This window comes from Phaenicophaeus curvirostris, chromosome 1 (genome assembly GCF_032191515.1).
Source record: "Phaenicophaeus curvirostris isolate KB17595 chromosome 1, BPBGC_Pcur_1.0, whole genome shotgun sequence".
Taxonomy (NCBI): Eukaryota; Metazoa; Chordata; class Aves; order Cuculiformes; family Cuculidae; genus Phaenicophaeus; species Phaenicophaeus curvirostris.
The window spans coordinates 68,554,365-68,562,500 of record NC_091392.1 but is presented as its reverse complement, the minus strand read 5'-3'; positions in this window follow the sequence as shown (position 1 = coordinate 68,562,500).

Sequence of the window (8,136 nt, the reverse complement as noted above, 5' to 3'; positions counted from 1 at the left end):
AACTAAATGTGTAGTTTATAGGACTATAGAATCATAGAATCATCTGGGTTGGAAAGTACCTTAAAGTTCCAAACCCCCTGCCATGGGCAGGGACATCTTCCACTGTGATTTAGCCAAAAGATTGTTCTTCTTCCCCCTGGCAATGGCGTTGAAAGAGCAAGAAAAATACATATTGTCTTTTAGCTTTTGAGGACTTTTTTTTTCTTGCAATTCTATAAACTTCAGGTTACAACTGTATAAAACACAGTGACACATTCTCCAAAGTTTTACTCATGAAAAAGTCACTGACTAAAAGAGACCACAGCAGCAAACTGAGTAGGATTTACTGTAAATCTAAACCAGAATCACACTTGGGGCTCATATCTGTTCTTCCCCTTCCTCCTGGTAACAAACATAAGATATATGCAGAGTAGTACCATGCAGAAACCAATTTTCTTTGGCATTCTTTATCCAAGGAAGGAGAAGAAGATGGTTATAAAAATAGCATGCATTGCCAACGGAAGGGATAGATAGGGGAGGGAGGGGAGAGACCGGAAATAATTTAGAAGGAAAACATGAGAAGCTGTGCCAGAGGAAGAATCATTCTGCTGGAATATAGCTATTTTTACAGTCAGCCTCTTGTTTCAGGCAAGGCAGTTGCATACACTGTGACCTTTCTGTGAACAGGACTGCAGCAACTGACTGACAACACTGCTTTCAGTGGTGTGGTTGCAGCTTGTGTATACAGATTGAGCTACATTAAAACTCCTGCATTTGAAAACAGATAGCCATGTAGCTACAGCAATATGGAGCTACTTATCCAAAAGCTCACCAACACCATGCTGACCTCCAGGTAGCTTGTTATGAAGTACTCAAGGGAACTGATTCAAAGCTGCACTCACACATGGAATGAAACACTGATTTACTTGGAAATGCCTTCTGCTAGGTTTCTTGGATGGCTGTGGCTGACTGCTCTTCCCTTTGTTTAGTCTGTCTTCGCCAAGTTATTTTCTGATAATCCTTCTTTCTGCCTGCTGCTACATCTCTACCAAGCACATTAGGCTGATTTTGTAATTTTAGCTTTGTAAATAATTCCAACACCTTAATACATACATATGACCAGAAACATCAAGTCTGTAACTTGGGAAGCCATAGCTTTTAGGTGTGCTACGGCATGACCTGGGAGAAAAGAAAATTAAGTGAATAGAAGGGAAGGATAAATCAGAGTTAGAAATTTCTTGGAGTCCAAAATCTCCCTCTGACACAGGCTATGTGTGACATTCAATTAAAGGGGAACTATCTATCCCCTTGATAAAATGAAACATCTACTTAAGGATCAAAATCAAAACCTAGAAGAAAAAAAAAAGCCTGCCATTTAAAAACTTCAGTGCTTTATGGACTAATAAATGGCTGTCCACTTTGAATAGGTTCCAGTACTGACGTGTTGTCTCATCAGTAAATAAAGATGTTAGCAGTTTACTTTTCTTGACAATTAACAAATTGTTTTTAAATATCGAGACCAAATGTTGGCATTCTCCATAAAACTCTGCATCAAACAGGTGCCCAAGAGATACACTTGCCAGACTTAAGTATACATGAAAGCCAAATCTAAATACAGTTAGTGTGGTGCTTTTAGTACTTAGAGCCAAATTCAACACTGATGTAATATCTCTGAATTAAGTTATGCGTCCCCAGTGATGACAATGACTCCTCCTTTATAAACAGATTCCATAATTCAAATATAATACTATTTTCCTATTCAAAAATCATGGAAGTAAAAGCTTTTCATCATTAAAATGTGTTAAACAAAATGTCTTGTAATTCTGGGTGTCTCAGATAGCTTTTGAAAAATTATATAAGCTCTCTGGCTGTTCAAACTGACTTCAGAAAATGGATGCTGCAGTAAATGTCATGAGTAGTGTACTGTTAAATGTTTTAAATAGCACAAGTGGCCGGAGTCCATAGGCATATGTTGTAGACCTACTCCATGAATCTCTGTGCAAAGGTCAGGGGCTGACATTATCTGGCTGTGTTGTACAGGAAGCCAGACAAAAAGGGGTCCCAAATTCAGCTGACCAAAATAGCAGGTCCCAAGCCACTGTCTCTGTGTGAAAAGGGTGGCCTCAAGAGTTGCAAGCTGCCTGCAGGGTATCTATCTGAGTAGAATCACCTCCACGCTTCTACAGAGGGTTTTCAACACCCTTTCTTGCGAGACAGATGTAGAAACTAGATGTTATCCAATAAAATTTATGGCAGTAATTGTAGTAGGTGTGTTGTGGCCATGCTAGCTCCTACTCACACTTCAGAAGTCACATTCCGTCATTATTTCCATTATTTTGTTTAATTGAGGTCTTGGTGTTTAAAGAATATTATCCTGTCATTAAGGGAAAGGCAAATAGGCCCTTTCCTAATATCAAAGCTCATGCCCTTCACACGCTTAAAATCTTCAGTTGTATTATAACAATGAATTCTGAAAGATATTTTCTTACTCTGGGAGCCAAATATATGGTGCATGCTTCCTCTGTGGAAAAAAAAATTAGCTTACTATGAAAAAATAATGTGCAAATGAAGAAAGAAAACATTTTAATACAGTTAATAGCATTCTTAATGACAATTATCCAAAGAAAATTAGAAATGAGAGGGACCTACTAGACCTTTCAGTCAAGCCTGGCTTTTGTATAGGTATGAATCCTATAACATCTTCCCCATTCAGTTTAGTGGTACCTAACTACCCTTGCTGGCCATGGCACTGCCCCCTTATTACAACAGCAAAAATGTATGACATGTTTCTCTGCAGGAACATTGCATCAGTCTGGGTGAGTACAATAAATTCATCAGGGATGTTCCACACCCCAGCTCCTTCATCAGATCTATTAAAGATACTCTTTAATACTCTCATCAGATCCAGCAAAAGGCAGGCTGCAGGTCAATAAGCCAAGCACTTGTGGCACTCTCTCCCTTTCCTTTTCCATTATTTTGAGGTAGGCCTGCTCCTTCATCATGTGGCAAAGATTGGATTCAGAGGTTTAGGAAAAATGGGGCAGTTCACCATTAGAGTATTTATTATTTCCAGTAGGCTGGGGGAAGCAATTCTACCCCTCTACTTCCATCTGATAAGGCCACATTATAACCAGTTCTGTAGTTCTCGGCACAAGAAAGACAAGTACCTGATGTAGTGGGTCCAGAGGAGGGCCACAAAAATTATCAGAGGAATTGAATACCTCTTCCATGAAATATCTCTTCTACTTCCTTCTATGAGGAAAGGCTGAGAGATTTGGGGCTCTTCAGCCATCAGTGAGACCTGATTGCAGCCTTTCAAAAGGGAACTTATAAAATGGGGACAAATATTTCAACAGGACCTGTAGTGATAGGACAAAGGGTAATGGTTTTAAATGAAAAGAGGGTACATGTAGAGTAGATATAAGGAAGAAATTTTTTACAATGAGGGAGGTGAAACACTGGAACAGGTTGCCCAAAGAGATAGTAGCTGCCCTGTCTCTGGAAACATGCGAGGTCAGGTTGGACGGGGCTCTGTGCAACTTAATCTAGTTGAAGATGTCCATGCTCATTGCAGAGAGGTTGGACTATGTGACCTTTAAAGGCCTCTTCTAACACAAACTATTCTATGATTCTATGCTCTAATGGTAGGTATTCAAATTGTTGCTGGGGAAAGTTCAAAACGATTGTCTTAGGAGGCCACATGCACTAGGGATGTCTCTTTCTCCATCTAAGGAGGAAATTGCAATCCTTGTGTCATCTCTCAGAATTACTCAAAGAGATAAAGGATTTTTTTCTTTAACAGGTTAAGTTTTATTAATCCTACTTCTGTCTCCCTGTAGCACCCAGGGTTTTTTTTTTCCCATTGATAGATCTTTTAACCCTTTCCAGAAGCTACAAGCTATTCCATTCCCCCTACAGCTATTGCTTAGTCAGCTTAAGTGATTCTATAATAGAATATATTAAAATTCTTATCTTTGAGTTGCCCTGATGTATCATCACACAACAGGATCTGTCACTATGTTCGAACATCCTTATTTAATATGTTAGGATGTTATCTGCAATAATTCATATCACTGTCCCTAGCTGTGCCCTAATACATAAGGAAAAGCAAGGAAGAGCAAGTGCCCGAGCTGAGCAAGAGTGAAGGACCAAATTCTGAAAAAGAACTAGAAAGTTGACAGGATTTACAAAAAAAAAGTGTGATATATTTACAGTAGAGAAGCATTGTGAGTCTACCAATTCCTCTCTTTATTCAGTGTAGGAGGATTTGGTCTATTTAATAGTAGTAGCATATTTTTAAGTATTCTAGAAGTAGCATTTAAAAAATGGTGTAATAGCCATTGGAGTAGTTTATGAGTGAGCTATGCAGTAACATTCACTGAAGCAGTCAGAATCAGAACAGAAACTGAATATCCAGCAAGATTTATCATGCAATTAGACAAAGAGGGCTGTATTCCTGCTGTTCCTTATTTTCTCTTTGCTGAAGAGTAAAACATGCAGTAATGAGTGTCAGCTGTACCACTCTTAATCAGATGTGTATGAAAGGTAACCATGACATTAATACATCTTAAAATGCTGGGACTTTAAGAACACTACCTGACATATTAAGTTGGGATAAAAACATCTGTACAGAAGGAAACGGATCAGTTACTTTTACAGAGTGACTGAAGCAAAGAAAGGCAAAGTTGAAAACTTGGTACTTTGGCTAAATATAGTAATTACTAAAGCATTACTGATCTTCTCTGCAATTCAATCCTCTCAAATCAGCACTCCAAAATTTGTCTGGATTGTGGAAAACATGAGCTTGAGATTTCCAGGAAATTTTTCTTGGACTTTGGTTTTTGGTTAGATACATTCAAGTAATAGATAAAATAAAAAATAAAATGTGTTCTGATAATTTAATTTACATGTATTTACATTTAATTTCTTTAAATATTTAATTTTTATAATTGGTGCTGTTCAGTGTGAATGTGACGGATTATACAGCAAACAAAAATTTTGGTCACTTGGATTTAAATACCTAACAAGGTCTTGTAAACTCCCAGAAGTGAGCCAAGCAGCAAAAGTAAATGTAAATGCTGGGTTTGATGTAACATATATCTGGTAAATATGGGTGTCTGTATGTTCCTTCTGGTGAAGGGAAAATAACTGATTTGGGGTTAAGAGATAGAGATATGCATTGGCATAAACATCAATGTTTTTTGAAAAGCAGTGATATAGACAAGAAAGCACTCTCCTCCATGAGAGAAGCAAGAAAGATATTTTTTCCAAGGAGAGAATTCCTGTTGTTGTGACTTACATGTACCCTCTTTTCATTTAAAACCATTACCCTTTGTCTTATTACTACAGGCCCTGTTAAAATGTTTGTCCCCAGTGTTTGTCTCCAGTGCCTGAGAGATAGTGTGCTGGCATGGTCCGCCAGTATATAACCACAGAGCAAGTGGGGGCAAGTACATCTAGTGACAGAAAGGATGAAACTGCACTGATGGGTTAGATATTCCAAGGACCAGTCAATTGGGAATGAACGCTATTTGCTTTATGAGAGCTGAGGGCTCACCAGCCCAGCTGAAGTGCAGTTACACCAATGCACGCAGCATGGGTAATAAGCAGGAGGAATTGGAAGTTATTGTAGGGCAAGGAGGCTACGACGTAGTTGCCATCATGGAAATGTGATGGGATGACTTTTATAACTGGAGTGCAGCTATGAAGGGGTATAAACTCTTCAGGAGGGACAGGAAGGGTAGGAGAGGAGGCGGGGTAGCCGTCTATGTTAGAGAGTGCTTTGATACCCTCGAGCTCGATTATGGTGATGACACAATCGAATGCCTGTGGGTTAAAATCAGAGGAGCCCACAAGAAGGTAGATTTTGTGATGGGAGTCTGTTGTAGACAGCTGATGAGCTCCTCTATAAACAACTGGGAGTAGTCTCAAGATCACTAGCTCTTGTCCCTGTGGGAGACTTCAGTCTTCCGGATGTCTGCTGGAAGTACAATACAGCAGAAAGGAAGCAGTCTAGGAGGTTCCTGGAGTGCGTTGAAGACAACTACCTCACACAGCTGGTGAGTGAACCGAAAAGGGAAGGTGCCTTCCTGGACCTGCTGTTTGTGAACAGAGAAGGCTTCGTGGAGGATGTGATGGTTGGAGAACACCTGGGACAAAGTGATCATGAGATGGTAGAATTTTCAGTTCTAGGTGAGGTGAAGAGGGGGATTAGCAGAAGAGTCACATTAAACTTCCAGAGGGCAGACTTTGTACTGTTCAGAAGCCTGGTTGGCAAAGTCCCAAGGGAGACAGTCCTTAAAGGGCAAGGGAGCCCATGAGGGCTGGGAGCTCTTCAAAAAGGAAATCCTGGCAGCTCAGGAGCAAACCATCCCCATCTTCCAGAAAAGGAGCCAACGGGGAAAAAAACCAGCTTGATTGAGCAGGGAGATCTTGAAGGACATCAAAAAGAAGAGAAATGTCTATGAGCTTTGGAAGAAGGTACAGGTGTCTTGGGTGGACTAAGGGAGGAACTGATATTGTGCAGGGAAAAAATCTGCAACTAGAGCTCAGATTGGCCAAGTCCGTGAAAGATAACAAAAAAAATCTTTCTATAAATACATTAACAATAAGAGGATCACCAGGGAGAATAATCAGTCACTATTGGATGCAAATGGAACAACTGTGACAAAAGATGAGGATGAGGTACTTAATGCCTTCTTTGCCTCAGTCTTTCACAGTAAGGAAAGTTGTTCCCTGTGTGTACAAACCCAGGAGGTAGAGGAGCAGAACAAATCTCCCATGATCTCCAAGACTTGCTTGCTCAGCTAGACACCCACAAGTCTATGGGTCCAGATGGGATCCACCCAAGAGTATTGAGGGAGCTGGCAGGTGTGCTTGCCAAACCCCTTTCCATCATCTTCCAGCAGTCCTGGCTGACTGGGGAAGTTCCAGTGGACTGGAGGCTGGCTGATGTTGTGCCCATGTCATGATGTCCTGGGTCAGAGGGAGGACCCAGGAAACTACAGGCCTCTGTGGATGTAGTCTTCTTGGGCTTCAGTAAAGCCTTTGACACAGATTCTCATAGCATCCTGCTTAGGAAACTGTCAGCCTCTGGACTGGACAGGCGAATGCTCTCCTGGGTAGAAAACTGGTTGCATGGTTGGACCCAGAGAATGGTGGTAAATGGTGTTAACTCCATCTGGAGGTCAGTGACAAGTGGTGTTCCCCAGGGCTCAGCGCTGGGTCCAGCCCTATTCAATGTCTTTATCAATGACCTGGATGACACTAAGCTGGGTGGAAGTGTGGATCTGCTCAAGGCTAGGGCAGCTCTTCAAAGGGATCTGAACAGGCTGGACCGCTGGGCAGAGTCCAATGGCATGAGGTTTAACAAGGTCAAATGCCGGGTCCTGCACTTGGGGCACAACAACCCTGTGCAGTGCTACAGACTAGAAGAAGTCTGGCTGCAAAGCTGCCTGGAGGAGAAGGACCTGGGAGTGTTGGTTGACACCAACTGAACATGAGCCAGCAGTGTGCCCAGGTGGCCACGAAGGCCAATGGCATCTTGGCTTGTATCAGAAACGGCGTGACCAGCAGGTCCAGGGAGGTTATTCTCCCTCTGTACTCAGCACTGCTGAGACTGCACCTCGAATACTGTGTTCACTTCTAAGCCTCTCACCACAAGAAGGATGTTGAGGCTCTGGAATGTGTCCAGAGGAGAGCAATGAAGCTGGTGAAGGGGCTGGAGAACAAGTTTTAGGAGGAGCAACTGAGGGAGGTTGTTTAGCCTGGAGAAGAGGAGGCTGAGGGGAGACCTCATTGCTCTCTACAACTACCTGAAAGGAGGCTGTAAAGAGGAGGGTGCTGGCCTCTTCTCCCAAGTGACAGGGGACAGGACAAGAGGGAATGGCCTCAAGCTCCGCCAGGGGAGATTTAGGCTGGACATTAGGAAAAAATTTTTCACAGAAAGGGTCATTGGGCACTGGAACAAGCTGCCCAGGGAGGTGGTTGGGTCACCATCCCTTTAGGTATTTAAGAGACGGGTGGATGAGGGGCTAAGGGGCATGATTTATTGGCAGATATGAATGGTTGGACTCAATGATCCTGTGGGTCTTTTCCAACCTAGTGATTCTGTGATTCTGTGACTTCTGTCTAGAAAAGAGTGCTTCCCTATCCTGG